General features: G+C 45.4%; 2 protein-coding genes across 12 annotated transcripts in view; one reads left to right on the top strand and one right to left on the bottom strand.

The window, feature by feature from the left end:
* Positions 1-9,501: 9,501 nt before the first annotated feature.
* Positions 9,502-19,443, bottom strand: part of Senp8 (SUMO peptidase family member, NEDD8 specific) — a 29,095-nt gene continuing 19,153 nt past the window's right edge. Inside the window, exons 2-3 of one of the 2 annotated variants that reach the window (XR_013052481.1) lie at positions 13,462-13,574; positions 9,502-11,180 (exon numbers count right to left, since the gene is read on the bottom strand). The gene's annotated coding sequence lies outside the window, so the exon portion shown is untranslated. Of the gene's footprint in view, positions 11,181-13,347; positions 13,575-19,443 lie in introns of both variants that reach the window. The other variant, XR_013052480.1, reaches the window with a different exon arrangement.
* Myo9a (myosin IXA) overlaps positions 12,061-19,443 on the top strand; it is a 245,921-nt gene continuing 238,538 nt past the window's right edge. For 6 of the 10 annotated variants that reach the window (XM_076575369.1, XM_076575371.1, XM_076575382.1 and 3 more), the window contains exon 1: positions 12,062-12,166. The gene's annotated coding sequence lies outside the window, so the exon portion shown is untranslated. Of the gene's footprint in view, positions 12,167-19,443 lie in introns of all 10 variants that reach the window. The other 4 variants (XM_076575367.1, XM_076575372.1, XM_076575375.1 and 1 more) reach the window with 1 other exon arrangement.

Here is a 19,443-nt window from a genome sequence, read left to right on the forward strand (position 1 = left end):
AACAAGACAAAACAAACACCACCAAAAACCCATGAGGATCTGAGTTCAGATCCTCAGAAGACATGTAAAGGCTGGGGGCATGCTTCTGGTAAACACCACTGAGGAGAACAGAGATAGGTAATCCCTGGACCTCTCCAAACAGCCGGCCTAGCCAAATCAATGAACTCTAGGTTTGCAGAGACCTCAAAAAATACGGCAGAGAGCTCAAGCGATGGTTCAGGGCCCAGAACCGCTTGTTCCTTCTGCAGAGGACTCAGCAGGTTGGATTCCAGCATCCAAAACAGACGGCTCACAACTATCTGTAACTCCAGTTCCAGCAGATCTGATGTCCTTTCCTGGCCTCCAAGGGCACCAGGCACACACATGGTGCATATACATACATGTAGGCAAAACACATACACACAGAATAAAAATAAATATCTAAAAACAAAACAAGCTGGAGGGTCTGGAAAGATGAGTCAGTGAGGGAAGATGCTCGCCGTCACGTCTGGCAACCCACGTTTAATCCCCGGACCCCAGTGGCGGAAATAGAGAACCAACCCCAACAAGTTGTTCTTTGATTTCCAGACACACACATCACGGCCTGTGTCTGCATGCACACACACAAACATAGACACAATAAACAAGCGTTTTAAAAAGTTTTAAGGTGAAGAGGGGATGGAGAGATGGCTCAGTGGTTAGGAGAACTTGTTTTTGCACAGGGCCTGGGTTCACTTCCCAGCACCCACACGGTGGCTAACAACTGTCTGTAACTCCAGTTCCAAGGGATACGATGTCTCTTCTGACTGCTACAGGCTCCTGACTTCATGTGGTGTGCATGTGCACATGTTCACAAACACACATACACATACATACACATATACACACACATACACTATATCTATAGGTATAGATATATAATTTTTTAAAATGGAGAGTCATCAAGGAAGACACCTGATATTGATCTTTGTCCTTCATACACACATGCACCCATGTATACCCACATGAACACATACATGCACATCCCTATGCATATACATAAGAAGTTAAATAAAAGTAAAAATGTATTTATTTTAAGATTTATATTTTCATTTATTTATTTCTATCTTTTTGAAGCAGGATCTTGCTGGCTAACTCAGACTGACCTAGAACTCATGTAGCCCAGGCTAGCTTTGAACTCACAGAAATCCTCCTGCCTTAGCCTCCTGGGTGCAGAGATTACAGATGTATGCCAACATGCCCAGTTTACTTTTTAAAATTAAAAATTTAAATTCTATTAAAAACATTTTTGTGTATGTGTGTGCACATGTGCAAATCCGTGTGTATGAATGTGGGTGCACACGTGCCATGAAGGGTATGATGAGAGGACAGCCTCAGGGCTAGACCTTGCTTCCCATTTTCTTTAAAACAGGGTTTCTTGCAGGGTGGTGGTAGCTCACACCAGCACTTGGGAGGCAGAGGCAGGTGGATCTCTGTGAGTTTGAGGCCAGCCTGGTCTACAGAGAGAGTTCCAGAACAGCCAGGGCTGTTACACAGAAAAACCCCCAAAACAAAAACAAACAAACAAACAAAAGGCAGGGGTTCTTTGTTGTTTCTCTGTTGCCTGTACCAAGCTGGCCGTCTCACAGGCTTCTAGGGATGCTCCTGTGTCTGCCTCCCGTCTCCTCGTGGGAGCACTGAGATTACAGATACTCGTGTTGCCGCATCGGCCTCTGACAGGGGTCTCAGGTCCTCACACCTTCCATCCACTGAGCCGTCTTCCCACCCCACCCCGCTTCACATTTCTTTCAATACAGGATCTGGCTGCATCGCCCAGGGGGCCTTCGAACACTCAGTCTTCCTGTAATGGCCTCCTGGGTCCTGGGATTTCAGGTATGTGCCACCCTGCCTGACTCATAGCACATTTTTAACTTAATCAAAATGTTTTCTTATGGTGTGTGTGTCTGGAGATGGAACTCAGGCTGGCAGGCTTACGCAGCAAGCAGCTCACCCCCTGGCCCTCTCACTGGACCATATCAACTTTTTCTTTCTTCCAACAATGCCCCCCTTCTTGTAGTGAATTCACTCAACGAATATTACTGAGTCCAGACTGTGTGCCAGCACGCTAGGCACTGGAGATACAGCGGCAACCGTGCCAGGCGATGCCTGTGTTTTAAACGCATTCAACTTAAATTCCACATAAAGGTGAGTTCTAATAAATATGCAAACAGCCAGGGTAACTGTAGCTTGATGTTGGGTTCCATAAAGGAAACACAGCCATATAAGATAAAGAGGAAACTGGCTTCAGACAGGGTAGTCAAGAAAGTCCTCTGAAGTGACACTTAGGCTGGCTGGTCTCCGAAAGATGAGAAGCCAGTCACAGGAGGAGCGGGGACAAGCGCCATTTCTGGGAGAGGTTCAGTGACTGCAGAAGTTGGAAAAAAACATTGATGTCTAAGAAACAGAGAAACCATCTGGGTGCCTCTGGGATACCAGGCAAGTTGGGGGGTGGGGGTGGGGGGTGGGGGTGGGGGGTGGGGGTGGGGGTGGAATGAAAAGAGGCTGAAGGGCTGACTAGCTGGCTCAGTAGGAGAAGGTGCTTGCTGTATCAGCCTGAACCACTGGCATTTGAACTCTGGAACCCACAAAGGGTGGAAGAAGAGTATCTACTCCACAAAGTTGTGCCCTGAGTTTCACGTGAGCAAAGGCATGTGCAACCACCCCCACATCAAGTGCACTCACAGTAACAATAAGTCAATAAAGTAACTTTAAAAACAAGGCTGGGGGGCTGGGCAGATAGCTCAGTGGGTAAACCATTTGTCACGTGTGTTAACTACCTGAGTTTGAGCCCCGGAACTGACTCAGGGACGTTGTCCTCTGGCCTCCACACACACATACCATGGCAGTCATGTGCCCATTTGCACACACCACACACAACAGTAACAATAATACAATAATAAACTAAATTTAAAGAGGCTAGCTAGAGATATCAACAGAAAAAGCAAATGACTCAGTTGGAAAATAGACAAAAGATTTGCATAGATATTTCTCCTAATGGATTTTTAGAAAATAGTCATTAACCAATGAAAAACTGGTCAGCATTTCTACTCACATTAAAAACCATGGAGAGGGGCTGGAGAGACGGCTCAGTGGTTAAGAGCTTTGGCTGTCCTCCCAGAGGATCTGGGTTCAATTCCCAGCACCCACATGGCAGTTCACACCTGTCTGTAACTCAGTTCCAGGAAATCTGACACCCTCACACCATGCACATAAAATAAATTATAGAAAGAAAAAAAAAAACCATGGAGAGGCTATCCCAGGATGGCTGCCATCAAACAGAAGATTGCAAGTGTTGATGAGGCTGTGGCACAACTGGCCTACACTGTACTGAAGGGAATGAGGTCGTGCAGCTTGTAAGAGCAAATGCTTGGCTTGCTCAAGGCCCTGCATTCAATCCCAGTACTAAGGGAAGGAAGGACAGTTGCTGTGAAAAGATGAATGTTACTCAAACAAACAAAAATAAATAAGAATAGATAACTGAACCATTTCATTTTTGGATATGCACTCAAAAGACTTGAACATTTGGTTGGGGATTTAGCTCAGGGTTGGAGCACTTGCCTAGCAAGCGCAAGGCCCTGGGTTTGGTCCTCAGCTCCAGAAAAACAAAAACAAAAACAAAAACAAAAACTTGAACGTTTGGGGTGGAAGGCCGTTTAGAGGTTGCTGGAACCCGGTGTTTTGTGGAACCAGAAGAAATAAACATTTGAATGTAACAGGAAAATATGACTGACCAGATGCAGACTTCTGAAAAACCCAGCGAAAGTCCAGGAAACTTCTTCAAACTACACTTCCATCTCTCATCTCCCGGACAGGGCACATAATCCCATCTTTCTCAGTTTTGTGTTGAAATGAGCTAATCGAATTGGCAGAAATCACGAGATGTATTTCTGTGGTAGTGCTTGACCAGAAGGGGCAGGTCCTGGAGGGACATGGCTTCTAGTGGAAAGCTGTAAGGAGTGAGGGGTGCGGCTCGGTCTACACAAGACGTCTTGAGAAGAAGAAGCCCAGGTGCCCACGTAGCCAGCACGGCCCTCCTAACGGAGTTCCCTGTCACTGGGACCCCTGCCACGTGGATGAGCTCCCCACAGCTGCTGTCACAGAAGTTAGGAGATCTGGACGAGGGAAATTTCTTCCAGGAGGGTCTCTTGTTTGCCTCAAGACCACTCAACATTACTTGACTCTCTCAAGTTGCGAGAGAGCAAAACTATGCCACTAGGTGGCAGCAAAGTCCAGCAAGAGGACTTCATCCTTTCACTGGTCCCTCCCGGCTTATCTCCTGGCTGGATGAAATCTGGCCTGTAATGGAAAAGCAGACTCTCCGGCCAGGCAGTGGGGCCATCTAACCCCTTAGGAATAGCTTAACCCTCTGCCCCTCATCGCCTCCTCCCTGCCCCGGGCCTGGCGAAAGGCGGGCAAACACTTTCAAGGACTCTCCAGATCTTCTGAAATGTTTGGCTGCCTGGAAGGCGGGCTGGTTGGTGTGAAGAGCAGGTGTGTCTGGACAGCAAGGCACGGGTGGAGAGGCCCGGCTGGGGAGCTGAATTTCTAAGGGCATGGAACCCAGGCTCCCTGCCCCCATCCTCTCTTGCTGTTCCTAGCATCCTCTCTTTGGGCACAGAATGAAAGAAATCTGGCTCCAGTGGGGGTGTGAACCGAGATGCCAACACTCTCTCTCTCCCCCTTTACTCAGAGGGGCTGCTTTGAAACGTGACTGTTACATATGCCGTGTCCACCGAGGGTGTGTGAGACAAGGAGGCATTTCGGCCTCTGAACCGATGACCAGAGAAACTGGAGTCCTTCCCCGTGCATGACTGGTCTCCAGATGAGCAGCACCTGGTGCCCGGCGGGGGCCCTGCTTACCGGGCCCCTTCCTGCCGGCAGGGCTCCTTGCTTCCCTGGAATGTGTTCCTTCTTGTTTGGCACTCAGTACCTGGCTCGCAGCCAAACCTGGGGCTGCTTGGAATGTGATGCCCCCACTCACTTCTCTCCCGGGATCTCTGACAAGGCTCTCTCTCTCTTCTGCCTTGGGGAAAGGGCAGGCCTATGTGCAGCCTCGCCCTACTGGCGTGACTTCTGTCTAAGGACCTCAGACTTCTGTGACTGGACACAGAAGCACTTGGGTCGGTGGAGAAGGGGAACACCACAGAGCTGCGTCCCCAGCCAAGCAGAGGCTGTGGCATATTGATATCTTATCCCCTTGGCAGCGTTCTAAATTGGGCTGGAGTGGGCCAAGAGTTACTCACAAGCTGTTCATTAACTTGCTAAATGCAGAAAGGTTGGCTTGGGCACCGCTTTGGGAAAATGTGACACCCACTGCTCCTGGATTCAGTGGAGCATGAAGGCGTATTAATTGGTGTAGGATTTCTGATGGAAGTTTTTCCTTGTTGCTAGTTCCAAATAGCAGGTTAATCCTGAATGCCATGCTCTCTCCAACACATAACTATTTGAGAGTGGTTTATTAAGTGTTTGCTATGAGCTCCTGAATGTACGCTTCTATAGATACTAGGATACTACCATTTTCTGAACACTTAACAGCACACCAGGCCCTATACAATATGCTTTAATGCTCAGTATCTCATTCGACTCTCAATACAGCAACATAGTTTTCACACTTGACTGTCCATACTGAGACAGATAAATCTGAGATGTGGTGCGGATCCCCTTTAGGGAGTTGAGTGAGGAGCAGGCCAGAGGCGTTAGCTATGTAACAATGTAGCACTCATGGGTAAGACTGACGAGGCCGATGGGCGTGCAGCATGCGTGGGCTTCAAAGACTGAGATCTGGATGAGAGGAGAGTCATGTGCTTGTGGGGTAACGTCAGCAAAAGGATGGTGTGGAGGAAGGAGCAGGTGAACCTTTCAGCGAGGCGGAGTTCCTGCCAACTCTCTTAGGATCCAATGCCAGGGTGAAAACGAGAGACTTGATCCTTCAGGGAAAGAGGGAGCTACTGGAACCGCTGCAGCTGAAGAGTGATGAATAAGCTGATGGTTTTAAAGTCTCATAGAATAGTCTGGATCAAGCACTTATTGGTCTTTGGTCTAAGACCAAGCCAAGAGTCTAGATCATGTTCTCCAGTGTCTGTAGTCCTGGCATTTGGAGCTGGATAATTCTTCGTTATAGGGGGTTGTCTTATGTCTGAAACTTAGCCATACCCTTGGATTGTGCCCAGGTGATGCCAATGCACCCCTTATTTCTGATTGTGACAACCCAAACTACCCCCAACATTGCCAAATATCTCCTATAGAGAGGGTAAAACTGTCTCCAACTGAGAATCACTGATCTGATGGCAGGGAATTAAAAACTCACCTCAGAATATTGACAGGTTTTAAAACTTGTTGTCATTGCTATTTGTGTGTGTGTGTGTGTGTGTGTGTGTGTGTTGCTGGGGAGTGAACCCAGGGCCTTGTGCTATACTGTTGAACTATATATCTAGCCCCTGAGCTACAACCCCCAGGTCAGCATGTATTTTATTAGCACTCAGATCAAATCTATTGACTTTTCTAAAAGCTGATAAAGTAAAAACTGTTTCCTTACCACAGGAAATGTTGATGCCAAAGAATTTCCTGGCCTAAGAGGCTTCAGAAGTAGATGGTTCTGCACATCCGAACCCTTCGGAACAGAGACCGATGCGATAGATAATGTCCTGGAAACTCACCAACAGAAGAGTGGCTGATGGCAGGATTCTCTTCCTACCCAATCCCCCAAGGCCCTCGCACCCAAGGGTCACTTTGGCCGAGGAGTGCCCAATCTAACTACAAGTGGGATGGGTGGACTGGGCTGATCTTGGGTATGTTCTGAGCTCAGAAGCAAGACCTCCTGTCAGACTGGAGATAAGGTACTGCGGAACTTGAGGATGACTCCCTGACTTGTGGCTTGAGAGGATTTAGATATCCACACACAGCAGAGCTCTGGAGAGGAAGGTCAGAAGTGGAGCATTGGAGGCAGGGGAGATGGGTCATGGTAAAGGCTGCCACCTAATGAGCTGAGTTTAACGTGGGGGTACGCATCGTGGAAGAAGAGAACCCACTCCCTGGAGTTGTCGTCTGGCCCCACCCCCACCTAATAAATCAATAAACCAAATGGAAAAGAAATAACAGCATTGGACATGCTAAGTCTGAGGTCAGTTTTAGATAGCCAAGTGGGGGTGTCACGTGAGTGATGGGCTAAGGAGCCTGAGTGTGGGGGAGACGCCTGGGAGAGATCTTTTGTGGTTGTTTCTTTTAGAGACAGTCTTGCTGTGCAGCTCTGACTGGCCTGGAACTCACAGAAGTCTATCTTCTTCTGCCTCTCAAGTGTTTTGGTTTTTTTGAGACAAGGTTTCACTGTGTAGCTGGCTATTCTGAAACTCACTGTTGGGTTGCCTACATTATCTTGGGACTCATGGCAATTCCTCTGCCTCAGCCTTCCAAGTGCTGGGATTATGGTTGTGAGCCACCATACCTGGCTATAGTAATACTTAGGACGACACTGGGTGAGATCACCGTGGGAATGAGTATGTTGGGAGAGCAGAGACTGGAGGCCAGAGGACTGATGCACATGTCACTAAGAGATCAGGAAGAGGAGGAGGAAGTGGCGGAGGACACTGAGCAGCACCCAGTGAGGCGGGGGAGGCCCAGGAGGGCTTGGTGTCCTGATAGCTAATTGTCAAACATTAGCGTACAGATAAGGACTAGTGATAACAAGTTTAATTCATTTTATTCCGTATCAACAAATGTCTTAAAAAAAAAAAAAAAGGCTCTTTTTCTGTAGCCCAAGCTGTCCTGGAACTCACTAACTATGTAGCCCAGGCTGGCCTCCAAGTTGTGCTGACAAGAGTTATAGGCATGTGCACAATACCAAGATTCACTCATGATCTTTTTGGACTTGGAAGTGACCAAGAAATTTTTTTCAGTCTGGAACCTCAAATATTTTAATACTTATAGTCAGTCCTTCCTTTCTCCTTCCTTCTTCTCCTTCCCTCTCTCCCTCTTCCTTCTCTTTGATTTTTGAGACAAAGTCTTGCTACATAGGCCAGACAGTCTTGGACTTCCAGTTCTCCTTCAGTGTCCTTGCATGCTGGGATCACAGAAATGTGCCGCTACGTCCAGCCCTACACGCCATTCCTGAGACCCATTTCCTTTCGTGGTGGGAAGCCCCGAGACTGCAGCCTAAGGCTTTCTAAGATTGCTTCTGGTTTCCTGGGTCCGACCACGCTGGGCCACTGTCTCCTGTCCCTTTGGCTGTGGCCTTTCTGTGGCTTCCCGGTGCTTCTGTCACGCCTCACCCTTCCTTCTTTCAAACGCTCCATCCACGGCGTCACGCCGCAGGAAAGGCTGAGGAGTGTTCACTCGTGGTCCTTGGGTCCCAGGCCACCACTTGCCACCAAGGAAAGCCTGAGTGCAGCTCAGCACAAAAACTGTAAATCATGAACTTAAAACATGATGAGCTTTGGTTTCGAAATTAAAATTAATTTGTTCTGATTGGGTGTGTGTGTGTGACGGCACATGTGTGGCAGTCAGGAGACGTGGCACACACGTGGTGGTTGTGGTGGTCTCCCCACTAGGTCTTCAGGCTTGCAGAGCAGGCACTGTACTTGTTGAGCCATTTCATAGTCCCCCCCCCCCATCAACTGAGTTTTTTGAAGTAACTCAATTGTGTGGTTTCCACTGTGAACTTTGTCGATCATATCACAATGGCTAAAGGTCGGATGTGCCTGGTAGACTAAATAGAACACCACAGCAAGCCGGGTGGCACTGGCACACACCTTTAATCCCAGCACTCAGGAGGCAGAGCCAGGTGGATCTCTGTGAGTTCGAGTCCAGCCTGGTCTACAGAGCGAGATCCAGGACAGGCACCAAAACACCACAGAGAAACTGTCTCGAAATAACAACAACAACAACAACAACAACAACAACAACAACAACAACGAATACCATGGCAAACAGAAGAAAGTTTCAAATTCAGTGTGCAGATGTCTGATTCCAGAAACTGAATAGCCGTTTTCTACAACAGTAAGAAATTTCTCAATGACTGTGTTCTGTGTAGCCCCTAGTCTCCTGTCCTGCTTCTCATCTCACTGACCTCCACTATGTCTTTGTCTCTAAGATATTCATTGAAAACTCCAAATTTCTTTTCTTTTATTATTTTTATTTGCAATAATTGATCTTTCTTGTATCCTCCTGGTCCACATAAACATAAATCCTTTAAAAATTTTTTTTGCTTTACATCTTGTAAAATTTCTTTATTGTTATATGTGTGTTTTGCTTGCATGCATACATGTTCACCACTTGCATGTGTGGTATCCATAAAGATCAGAAGAGGCATAAGATGCCCTGGAACTGGAGTAGCAGATCGCTGTAAGCTCTCACGTGGGTGTTGGGTACCAAACGCAAGTCCTCTGCAAGAGTAGCAAGTGCTCTTAACTACTGAGTTATTGTTCTAACCCCTTTCTTCCTCCCTCCCTCCCTCCCTTCCTCCTTCCCTCCCTCCCACCCTTCCTTCCTTTTGGTTTTTCAAGACATGGTTTCTCTGTGTAGCCTTGGCTGTTCTGAAACTCATTCTAGAGACCAGGCTGGCCCTTAAACTCAGAGAATCCTGCCTCTGCCTCCTGAGTGCTGGGATTAAAAATGTGCTCCACCACCCCCTAGAAATCAGGGAGGCTCCATTCAGTTTTTGTTTCTAATAGTACTTCTTCCTCTCTACTGAATAAAACAGAAAAAGCACGACTACTACTAGTAATCAAGATACAGCAGCGTATGTTGGTTAAGAACGTAAGTTCTGGCTTCGCTTGGGGCCACACACCTATAAATCCTAGCACTTGAGGGGAAGGCAGGAGGACCAAGATCATTCTCAGCTAAAGTATGTTTAAAGCCAGCTTGGGCTGGGCTCTATGAGACAAACTAACTGCCCTATCCCTCAACAACAATAGAAAAGGAATCCAGGGTTTGGAATCAGTATATCTACACTTAAACTTGTATTTACTGAACTTGGGAAACTCCAAGTCTCAGCGTCCTCTTTTTCAAAGGAAGGATGAAATTGTGCAGGTTGGGTCTGTCTGGAGAGATGGCTCAGTGGTTAAGAGCACTTGACATTGTTCTAGAGGACCTAGCCCAGTCCCCAGCACTCACACCAGGCAGCCCACAACTGTCAATAACTACAGCTCCAGGGGATCTGATGCTTCTGGCACCCGTGGGCACCTGCTGCCATGTGCACACACCCACATACACACACCCTCACCCACACATAATTAAAGATAATAAAACATTGTACAGGTTGAGTCTCCCTAATGCAGAATCTAAAAAGTCCCTCAATCTACCTTTGTGGGCACAGAATGAACGGACAATTGGAAAACTCCACAAGAGCTATCCAGCCCAATTTACCTTTCAGGTCGGTAGTGATTATCGCATAGGACAGTTCATGCCAAGTCCTCACAAGTTCCTGATCGTAGAAGGGACTAAGCCCACATCAGTTACCTGCTAAACTCCAGGGGTAAGTGTGGAGTAGGATGGTGCACCCCTGTGACCCAGCACCCTGGAGGCAGGAGGACTGACACAGGCTTAGAGACTTCCCGGGTCTACACAGCAAGTTGCAGGTTTGCCAGGGTTACCCAGTGTGTCTCAAAACAATCAACACGGAAGCAAATGCAAAACTGGGTGCCGGCAGAGCTAGATGGAGCTATACAGTTTTACATCATACAATATGGTGCTCCATAATTGATTTTTTGACAGTGGTGGCGGTCTATACGAAAGAAGGTAGGTTGTACATATACTTTGGTGCCATTTGTGAGGGGGTAGGGCTCGGATACCCAGACAAGATCTCATGTAGCTGAGACTGAGTCTAGAACTCCTGATCTTCCTGATTCAGCTTCCCAAGTGCTGGGATTATAGTCAATGTGTCAACACGCCTGGCTCTGCTATGTGTTTTAGTTGATACATTTTAATTATACCTATTTCTGAAGCGTTTCTCCGTTGTCTAAGCCATGTTTTCCTATTCCTCAAGGAGAAATTTTGATTTTTAAATATTTTATTTACACATATATATATATAATGTGTTCATGTAGAGATCAGAGGACAAACTTGTAGGAGTTGGTTTTCTTCTTCCACTCTGTAAGTCTCCAAGGTCTGAACTCAAGCGTTGGACTTGGCAGCAAATGCCTTTATCCACTGAGTCATCTCTCTGGCCCCTTCGGGAGAAAATTGAAATATAAGTTATTGAGGGATCTCTACAGCACTGGGGTCCTAAAGCTTGAACAAGTCAGAACTTACTCCTTGTCTAACATGGGACAGCCATGCTTAGAAAACGAAACTCAATGGGCCTGCTATAACTCCTTGTCACTTTTAAAATAGTGCTTGCAACATGCACTGCAACTAGGTAAAATGTGAAAACCCCCGAGAAAGCAGCAGGCCAGCTAAAAGGATGTCCCTGGCCAGATTGGCCAGTTTGGTGGGTTCCTCATTCTCTGTCAGGTTACTTGAGTTCACTGACCCCTCCCCTGTAGCTTGGTCTTATGCAAGCAAGAAAGTTCACATAGACTGGTGTAGCATTTTGATTCCTGGGGCTATGCCATGGAAGGATGATGGTTTTCTTTTTTCTTTTTTTTTCCCCCTCTGATAAACAACTTCTTTATTCTTATTTAACCATTCAACAAAACTATAGTGAGTGTTTTTATACTAGGTAGTGTGGTAAGCAGTGGCCTCTCTCTTACATCTTAGAGGAGGAGACACAATACCAAAAGTTATGTGAGTTGGACCCACTGAGAGGATTCCTGATTCTGGGAATAAACAAGGGAAGCAAGCAGGTCTGGGTCATCCCTGAGGAGGACCAGTAGAGGCTGGCGCTCACTCTCCTCCTGGCCTCCCTCTCCCTGTCCTCCAGCCTTAAGTGTGTTAGGTAGGCAAGCATTCTACCACTGAATAAAACCGCTTAGTCCTATGTGAAAGCTTTAGGGGAAGAACGTGTGTGTTGGAGGAAATAAGGACAGGGAGTCTAAGATAAGACTGAGGGGGCTGGTGAGGAGGCAACGCCAGTAGGGAGGACCAGATTATCTAGATCTCTGTTGGAGACACTGGCAGAAGACGGAGGGAGCAGAGTCTGGGGAGCATGAGAGCCCTGGGAGATTGCTGTAGAAGACACTCAGTCATCCAGACGGGACAGCGGCTGTCTTCTGAGGTTTGTTTTTGTCTTTGTTTTGAGACAGGGTGTCATCACATAGTTCAGGCTGGCCTGGGATTCACTGCGTAGACCAGGCTCCAGCTTGCAATAATAGTCCTTCTACCTCAGCTTTCCAAGTGCTGGGATGACAGGTGTTCATCACCATACCTGGTGTGAAAGTGGTTGTTTGGAATGGAGGGAGGGAGAGAGAGAGAGAGACAGGGACAGAGACACAGAGAGAGATAGACACAGAGAGACAGAAATACATGGACTAAAGCATAGTTAATGTAGACTCAACAGGACTAGAAGGCAGATGGCTGTGTAGTGTGTGTGTGAGAGAAAAAGTCAAGGATGATCCCAACGTTTCTGGCTAGAATGGGGAGGCACGGGTTGGATGGGGGAAGAGGAGTTGAGCTCTGAGATTCGGTGCATGTGAGGGTGTCATGGCATCCCTAAGTCAAGACATGAAGCAGGCAGGTGGACATACAGGCCGAAGCGTGGAAGAGGAGTACAGGTCGGATGTACTAAAATCTACCATTGCTCCTGGCAACGGAGAGCGCAGGAAGTGTGCAGTGAGAAGCGGGCTGTGGGACTAAACCCGAGGATACAGGGTGTGAAGAAGAAACTGGCCATTAAGAGAGAGACCAGAGGAGAGAAAACCGGGTCTTGCATCAGTTCAAGGAAGAGCCATTTGAAAAGGAGGGTTTAAGGCTACTTACTCTGCTCATAAAATAAGAACTACTAGTGATCTTATTCAGGGACCAGTGAAGGGAATGATGTGTGTCTGAAAGAACTGTCTGCACAAGGTCCCTGTCCACAGACGGAGATAAGCCCGGCTTCTGAGGACCGAAGGCTCTGAGACGCATATAGACACAGGAGGTTTGAGGATTTGGTGTCGGGGAAGCTCCTTTCCGTTGGCTCCCATGCTTCTTTGAAGCAGGAGAGAGGGCCGAGGTGATGAGATGAGATGAGTGAGGTGCTGTGCAGAGCAGAGTGAGGCTGGCTGGGAGAGCAGAGCCTGGTTCAGAACTGGTTCCGAAGGCTTGTCTGAGCTTGCACTGTGGGGAAGGGCCTGTCCTCCACATGGACTGCTAGGTGCTAGTATGTGAAGAAAATCGATCCTGAGAGCTGCCCTCCTCTTGTCTTTTAACACAAACCACAGGATTTAAGAGTAATTTTTTCCCAGCATAAAAACTCACCCCTACTATGGGCCTCGAAGACTGCTGCCACGTCCTCTGACACACAGACATGTTAGTCAGTGGCCTCTTACTCAAGAACAGTTTTTTCTTTTGCCGGCATATATGTATATGTACCTCAGGTGTGCCTGGTGCCAGCAGAATTCAGAACAGAGCGCCAGACTCTTGGAACTGGAGTTACCGATGGTGGTGAGCCACCACGCGGATGCTGGGAACCAAACACAGGTCCTCTGCAAGAAAGAGCAGGAAGTGCTTTTAACTCCTGGGCCATCTCTCTAGCCCCAGGAACATTTTATTTAAGTACATCTAACACTTCATTTTCCTCAGTGGGAATTCAGCCTCATGTTGGAACTTGGTGACTAATTTGCCCTATGTTGTATAGAACCATTTTTTTTTTTTTTTGTTTTTTTTTTGAGACAGGGTTTCTCTGTGTAGCTTTGCGCCTTTCCTGGAACTCACTTGGTAGCCCAGGCTGGCCTCGAACTCACTGAGATCCGCCTGGCTCTGCCTTCCGAGTGCTGGGATTAAAGGCGTGCGCCACCACCGCCCGGCCTGTATAGAACCATTTTGTCTTTGCATAGTCCTGATTGTTTGACAGATTTATTCCCTATCTTTCATATATAAGACTATGAAAGGCCATTTAAACTAGGAAGTGCACTGTAGGATGTTTCAGAACCTCAGACCAGTACATCGACATCAGGAGTTGGTCCAAAGATGACCTAATGTATAAAACAAAGCCAGTTACCATTCAGGTTCTGCTGCTTAACAGTTATATGGCAGTTACTCCTGGCTTCCGCAGCACACCAGCAGAACATGTCAAATCCAGAAGGAAAGCAGGATTGCATTGGAAAATGTTGAAGCAAGGCCTTCTCGTCACTGTTTTCTGGGGCAGGGAGGGACTGGTGCAAAGAATGTGAGGAGACAGAGGCCACAAGATTGATGTTCTCTGAGTTTATTTCTTATTATGAAATGGGAGTAATACCAACTAGAAAAGCCATGAGAATAAATGAGAATAGCCAGGAGTGGTGGAATACCACCTGTAAACTCAGCCCTCCAGAGGTGGAGGCCTCAGGATCAGAAGTTCAAGGTGTGACTACTTATCAAGTTGGAGACTAGCCTGGGCTAGTTGAGATAGATTGAGAGACCACCCTGCTCAAAAAAAAAAAAACAAAAAAAAAACAAACCAAACAACCCAACGATAAAAATGACTATATATGTATAAAATATATAATGTATCGAGTACTTTAAAATATAGCAATATATAGCACATGTATTTGTATGCACGTCTGAAGTATTTAACTCTATAACAGAATGCCATGTAGGTTATTTGTTGGTATTTATCATCCTTGAATAACTTTCTTGTTTGTATTCATCAGGCTTATAGTATCTATCAGGCTTGTTGTTGTTCAGACAGGGTCTCACTATATATTCCTGGCTGGCTGATAACTTACAGATCCTCCTGTCTCCTGAGTGCCCCCCACATGCATCTCATCAGACCACTTATAACCATATGGCAATCTAACATTAATTTTGTTTGTATTTGTGTGAAACTAGGGACCAAATTCAAGCCCTTGTGCATGTCAGACAGGTGTTCTACCACTGAACTATATCCCCAACCCCCCCCCTCTCTCTCTTGTTTTTTTTTTTTGAGACAGGGTTTCTCTGTGTATCTCTGGCTGTCCTGGATCATGCTCTGTAGACCAGGCTGGCTTTGAACTCGGAGACTAGCCTCCCTCTGCCTCCTGAGTGCTGCAATTAAAGGTGTGAAACCACCACCACTCAGGCCCTTTTTACTTTTTTATTTTGAGACAAGGTCTTTATGAGTTAGTTGCCCAGGCTGGCCTTGTATTTACGCTCCTGTTTCAGATTCTCGAATAGCTGGGATTAGAGGTTTGTGCCACCATGCCTGGCTAAAACCAATGCAAGTAGATGGGAGGACAGAGGGAAATAATGTTTTGTGTCTGTCATAGGCCTCACACTGCTATTCAATCCTCATGCTACCTACCTAAACAGACTAGCTTTGCTCCACAGATGAAGCCCTGAATCTTGAATTTACCTGGCTATTTATAAATTTATGATTAGCTAGGCATGGTGGCTCCACTCTCAAATCCCAGAACTTGGGGCCTGAGGTTAGAGAATTGCTGCAAGGTCCAGGGGCCAGCACTAGCTACATAGTGAGCTTCAGGCTAGCCTGGACTACAAAGTGAAACCTCAGGGAAAAAAAAATTAACCACAGCATTTAGGAAGCATAGGCAGATGGATCTGTGTGAGTTCAAAGCCAGCCAGGTCTAAATAGTGAGTTCCAGAACAGCTAGTGTTGTGAGAATTTGTCTTAAAAAAAAAAAAAAAAAGCCAGTTGTGGTGGCACACACCTTTAATCTCAGCACTTGGAGGCAGAGGCAGGCGGATCTCTGTGTGTTCAAGGTTAGCCTGGTCTACAGAGTGAGTTCTAGGACAGCCAGGGCTACACAGAGAAACCATGTCTCGAAAAACAAAACAAAACAAACAAACAAACAAACAAACAAAAATTCCCCAAAGTGAAAAACTAAACAATAGAGCTGAAGGTATAGCCCAGCCTGTAGAGTCAAGGATGTGTGAGGCTCAGTGTTCAACTTCTGGTACACACACACACACACACACACACACACACACACACACACACACACACACACACACACACACAGATAACTGGGGCTGGAAACAAGGTTCAGCAGTCAAGAGCACTTGTTGCTCTTGCAGAGGACCAAGGATCAGTTTCCAGCGCCCATATGGTGGCTTACAGACAGTAACTCAGCTACTATAATTCAGTTCCAAAGGATCCAGACTCTCTTCTGACCTCAGGCATGCATATAGTGTACATGCATACATGCAGGCAAAACACTCATGCACATGAAAATAATAAAGTTAAAACAATTTTAAAATGTTTAAAACCAAGAAAGCTTAGATTTGATTAAAGAATCCATTGTTCTAACACCACGGCATAAACTCTACTATAATTATTTTGGAAAAAAAAATACAAAGGCCGGGCAGTAGTGGCGCACACCTTTAATCCCAGCACTCAGGAGGCAGAGCCAGGAGAACCTCTGTGAGTTCGAGGACAGCCCGGGCTACCAAGTGAGTTCCAGGAAGGCGCAAAGCTACACAGGGAAACCCTGTCTCAAAAAACCAAAAAAAAGAAAAAAAAATTATTTTGTATAAATAGAAATGTGTGTGTGTGTGTGTGTGTGTGTGTATGTGTGTGTATGTGTGTGTGTGTGTGTGTGTGTGTGTATGTGTGCAAGCATGTGTATGCATTCCTATATTTGCATGTTTGGAGGACAGAGTCAATACTGGATGTCTTCCTCTGTCACTTCCATCTTTATTTTATTTTTATTTTTATTTCATTTTTCAAGACAGGGTTTCTCTGTGCAGACCAGACTATTGCTCTGTGCAGGCCTCAAACTCACAGAGATCCACCTGCCTCTGTCTCCCAAGTGCTGGGACTAAAGGTGTGCACCACCATGCCTGGCTCCATCTTATTTTTTAAGACATGGCCTCTCACTGACCTTGGAGCTCACCCAGTGGCTAGACTGTTTGGTTAGCCACTGTCCAGGGCCCTCCCTTCTCCACTTCTCCAGCACTGGGATTACAAATGTGCACCACCATACTCGGGTTTTTATACTGGGGATCCAAATTTAGGTCTTTATGTTTATGCAGCAACACTCCACTCCAATTAGTTTATATGTGATATAAGTAACTATGTAGCTGAGAAGTTATACTTCGCCATTTAAATAGAATGACTATTATTAAGGCATACCATCAATATGAAGATTGTAAAAATTACAGCATCAGCTGGCTATGGTTTTGCACATTCATAATCCTAGCATGTAGTAGGCTGAGGCAGGAGAATGACAAGTTTGAGGATAGCCTGGACTATAAAGCAAGACTGTTTCAAAAGACATCTGTAGTATAGTTAAAATAAAGCATATACCAGAACTATAATACACTTAATAATAATAATACACTTAATAATTTTTAAATTATTCTTTTTCAGTCAGAACCAGTGTTTATGAACTTCAACATTCTAGCTAATAATGATGGATGTATTTGTGTAGACAGCAACAAATAGAAAGTCTGTTGATACAGTGCATACATGTGCATGCATGTGCATATACTGCTAGCTAATGATGGGTTTCTATGTGGTAACCTCTCAGTTCCATATTGGGACCCAGGTTGGACAAATGTGAATATATTTATGGGGCATCAAATACAATATTTGAAATCAAAATAGTATTATATTAATAGTATTAACATATTTATATTATTAGTAGTGTAGTATTATTAGTATTACATTGTGTATGGTCAAGCAGGTGCATCACCTAAGAGACTCTCCTAGTATCTAGTGAAATACTACATGACAACTCAAAATCTGTTATTACAATGCCAACATCTTCAAATGATATACTAAAGATTTTACTACACTTTTTTTTTTTTCCCCGAGACAGGGTTTCTCTGTGTAGTATTTGTGCCTGTCCTGGATCTCACTCTGTAGACCAGGCTGGCCTCGAACTCACAGAGATCTGCCTGGCTCTGCCTCCCAAGTGCTGGGATTAAAGGCGTGTGCCACCACTGCTCGGCCACTTATTTATTTATATATATGCATGTCATTATGTACTTGTGGAAGACAGAGGACAACTTACAAAGAGGCAGTTCTCTCTCTACCAAGTTTGACCTGGGGAATCAAATTCAGGTCATCAGGTTAAGTGGCAATTGTCTTAACCCTCTGGGCCATCTCACCAAGCTTACTCAAGCTTTTTAAAGGGACTAACTTGGGGCTTAGTTCAACCATGCTATGTATGTGGAAAAAGAGACTGTATATTTTTGTATTTTTAAATAAAGACTTAATAGCTTAGTTAAAAAAGGATTCATTTCTGGGACAAACCTTAGGGAATTAGTCAAGACTGCTCTCAAATGCGTTAGTTTTTAAATGGGAGACAGTCTGATATTTAAGCAAACAAGCACACTTTGCATTAGCAGAAAGGCAACTGTCCCTAGAGAGGGCTGACTCTTGATGGTCTGATCAGCCGCCTAAGTCAACAGTCACTGACAAGATTCTGCTTTGCTACCTTTATCTCACTGGTGGCCTGTCTCAATCTGCACTTGCTGTTCCTTCTCTGGGTTTCATCTATGGCTCTCTGCCGGTTCCTAACGTCTTTCCTGCCTCCTGTCTTCCTATCTTCTTTTGGTTTGAAACATACTAACTTGAAATGGATTTTTTTTTTTCCTTTTTCTAACTTGTTTCAGCTCTCACTCACTGAAGCCTGTTTATGTAGCTTGTGCTTGTACACTTTTGCTGTCTTCCCCTTCCTGGCTCCAGGGAACTGAGTTACCACCTCTGTGGTTGCTGACTGGCGAGGTTATTTTGGGCCATGAAGGCTGGGGTCAGGGTTAAAGAGAAGTAGCTGAAATCAGTTTCAGTGGGTGAATCACATCTTTTTTTTTTTTTTTTTAAAGATTTATTTATTTGTGTATTTTATGTATGAGTGCTCTGTCTTCATGCACAACAGAAGGAATCTGATCCCATTACAGATTGCTGTGAGCCACCATGTGGCTGTTGGGAATAGAACTCAGGACATTTGGAAGAGCAGTCAAGTGCTTTTAACCGCTGAGACTCTCCAGTCCTCACATCTTTGGTTTTTACATCCTATATGCATTGCAAATTGTCACCAGTGTCCTAATTAATGTGTGCCCAATTTTTTGTGTAAATTATTTGAAATAAATGAAGAAAATATCAATAGTGTTGTGGGGGACACTATTTCTTTTTAGTCTTGGTTCCACATTTTAAAAATTATACTGTCAGCATTTTGAATTAAGTTTGAGAAAGGTGACTTTTCTTCCTTTATATTTAAAAAATAAACTGGCTATGTTTCAGATCATTAATAAGCTAGAGATTACCATACTGTAACTGAAAATTTTTTGCCAGTTTAGTGTAAAAGCTATAGCTACCAAAAAGTAGAACCATGTCTGAAATAATAGCTAATCTTGGTTATTTATCAACTCTGAGTTTTAGAAACAAAGCATGTTCAGTAAAAGGAGGGGACTTGTGCATGCCTAGCAGAC

The sequence above is a fragment of the Peromyscus maniculatus genome, chromosome 7 (genome assembly GCF_049852395.1).
Source record: "Peromyscus maniculatus bairdii isolate BWxNUB_F1_BW_parent chromosome 7, HU_Pman_BW_mat_3.1, whole genome shotgun sequence".
Taxonomy (NCBI): domain Eukaryota; kingdom Metazoa; phylum Chordata; class Mammalia; order Rodentia; family Cricetidae; genus Peromyscus; species Peromyscus maniculatus.